Below are 3078 nucleotides of genomic sequence, written 5' to 3'. Positions count from 1 at the left end.
AAGAAAAACAAGTTATTCCTGAACAGTGACCAGAAAGAACAGAGCCCATCACATAGATCAGACACCACTCCACCTATGTGTTCCAAATCCGCCCCATAAGGCTTTTTAAAAATCACTTCCAGCAGAGTATGCAAACTGGATGGGAGAATACTAATTTTTCCTCTTTGCATTTTACCAAATACGGAGACTTAAACCAGTAAGTTACTGTAAATGAGTAAGACATAATTCTGTCGTCAGTGGAAATAATTGTTCAAGAGCACAATTAATTTCAGATAACTACTGTTTTAAATTCTACACAGGGATTTATACACTGTTTGAAAATATAAATTTCATCTCACTAGGGCTATATACCCAAATAAGATGGCCCATTTTTTAAAATCCCTTTTTTTATTTTAATTTAAAAAATTTTACCTTTCCATCTACTTCATTTTTTTAACTTTTTATTTTATATTAGAGTATAGTTGATTAACAGTGTTCTGTTAGTTTCAGATGTACAACAAAGTGATTCAGTTATACATATACATGTATCTATTCTTTTTCAAATTCTTTTCTCAATTAGATCATTACAGAATATTGAGCAGAGTTCCCTGTGCTATACAGGAGGTCCTTGTAAAATGGTCCATTTTTAGAGCAGATTTTTCTTAGTGTTCTACACAAAGATATGCTACCAAACTAACCTTCTATCTGTGAATATAAGCTCTATTTAAGGGGATATAGTATTATATAGCTTGTGTTTTGTTTGTTTTGTCAAGTGAATAAACCATGGAGGTATACAGAAGATTCTTAAGCTTTCTTCTTCTTCTTATTTTAATGTACAGTTTTAACTATACAGTTATTTTTGTATCCATTGGAAAGAAAACCCTTGGGCTGACCAGTGCTAATGTCAACTTAGTTAAAACGGAAACTACATTTTTCAGATTTACCAACCCTTAAGGTTTAGGATTAGAGCTGACCAACAGAGGAGCCCATATGAGATGTGAAGGTGGAAGGAAGTGAAGGCCATTACTAAGAGAAGTTCAGGGGTTATCTTGAAGGACAAGCAGACACAGAAGTCCCTGGTGGTCCCAGATTGCCCTCATACTTCTCTGCTGTACCTCCAGCTCTTCTTCCTGACTGATAGCCCTGCTGACTACCAGGTCCCCAGGCCCAGCAAGAGATGCTCCCCTGTGGAGTCATAGAGATGGCAGCTGCACACAGAAAATGGCTTCCCAGATATCTTACAATAAATACCCCTTTACAGTACCATTTTGAAGGCTGGATGTGCTTAGCTCCTCAGATTTCCCTGTAAGTTCAGACTTATTCAGTCACGCAAGACTTCAGTAGGAATGATTATTGATTCTTTCCATGATCTTCTGACTTTCTCCCTCTCTACGCTATTTCCCAGCTTCTCGCACATTTTAAAGACTGGCTAATCTATACAATCAATTATCCATTCACATAATACTCCTTGTACCTCTGCTTCCCTGAATGAACCCTGACTCATACAAATCCAAACTAATCTCATTTTCAAAGAAACAGACATTTGCTGGGCACCTTTCTTAACCTAGGCATTGGCTTAAACACTAGTAATTCAAATATCTTCATGATTAGTAGGAATAATTCAATCAGACTTAAATAGTGTCTATACTTTTAAATTAGTGACTTCAATCCAAAATTCATTTCAGAACTTAAAGACATTGATGATCCAAATCTTATCCAATCCTGATAGGCATAATAATGTTTCTGTGTTCCTAGCAGTACCCCTAGCAGTGAGTCTGCTTCCCAAGTCCACTGGGCTACAGCTTTGGGGAGTACAAAGAGTGGTGACCGTAAGTCTGAGCCTGCTTTTACTGGTAGAACAACTCTCACTATTTTATCTGCATCTGTTATGAAGAAAAATATATTACCATGGATCTCTTAAACCCAGACCAGACATTTGAACTGTCATTTTCACCTCTGATTTCCATCAAGGTTCACAAAGCTTTTAAAGGCACTCAGTAATGTATCCTGTATATCAAGATCCACAAAGGCGACGTTTCTGTTCTACAGGGGTGAGAGGCAGAGCGCTGGACTCTTTGTAGTCCACGACCAGGGAGTTCAAAAGCACCAACAAAGGACTTTTATGCAGCCAAGGACTTTTTTCTATGACTTTTATTCTGAGCAAAATGTATTCAGCCAAGAAAGAATGGGAAATAGTGGTCTTAAAATAATTTCTACAGCAGAAACTGGATTTCAAATGATATAATGAACTAATGTGCAGTAAAGGAATAGAAATAATTAGCTTAGACAAGGCATTTGATAGAGTTGGCAGAAAAATAATTGATCTACATTTTATGTGATTCTTTTAGAAAAGGACTATATGGATAAATTAATAGTCTTTGATAGCTATATTCCAAAATATAGATACATGATAAATACTGGCATATCATTTGTGATACATCATATAGACTTGATTATAATTCAGATATTTGTTCTCTTTATGAGCCCAAGACTATGCTCTTTTTCATAATGGAAATTTCCATTTAGATGTGCAAATTTTAGTACATACATCTTGTTTATATTTTGGTTATTTATAACTTTTACGATTTCATAGAGATGTTGACAAAATTTACAGAATATAGTCACAATGAAGTTGTAGCATGCATAAAACATTGGAACGAGAACTAAATTAGACCAAGACGGGAAAACTTGAAAGAATATGTTTACCTGCTTTGTCAAAAGTTGGAGCTACTCTCTGGACAATCAATTTACACACTCAGGTCATTTATTTAGCTGTAGTATGGACTTGTGCTGATCTATCCATTCTCTGAATTAGGAATAGAGTTATTGGTTATGAATTTTGTATTTCCTCAGCACAAAGGTAAACTGCTTACAGAGGATGGAAGTCAATTGCTTAGGAAACCACATAGTTCACTATTATTGCCTCATCTCAGGCTACTTCCTGAGGGCCCTTTACATCGTGGTGGTACGACCAGTAGCTTTGGGCTACTACTTCTGCTTCAAACGGAATACCCTTTTTAACCCAATGACTTCACAGCTTTTAAATGACTGATTTCAGTACTCTAAACACTGGCAGTTTTAAACTGTCTTTTGCCTGGA

This window comes from Neophocaena asiaeorientalis, unplaced genomic scaffold (assembly GCF_003031525.2).
Source record: "Neophocaena asiaeorientalis asiaeorientalis breed wild unplaced genomic scaffold, Neophocaena_asiaeorientalis_V1.1 scaffold249, whole genome shotgun sequence".
In the NCBI taxonomy this organism is placed as follows: Eukaryota; Metazoa; Chordata; class Mammalia; order Artiodactyla; family Phocoenidae; genus Neophocaena; species Neophocaena asiaeorientalis.
This window is presented reverse-complemented; position numbering follows the sequence as displayed.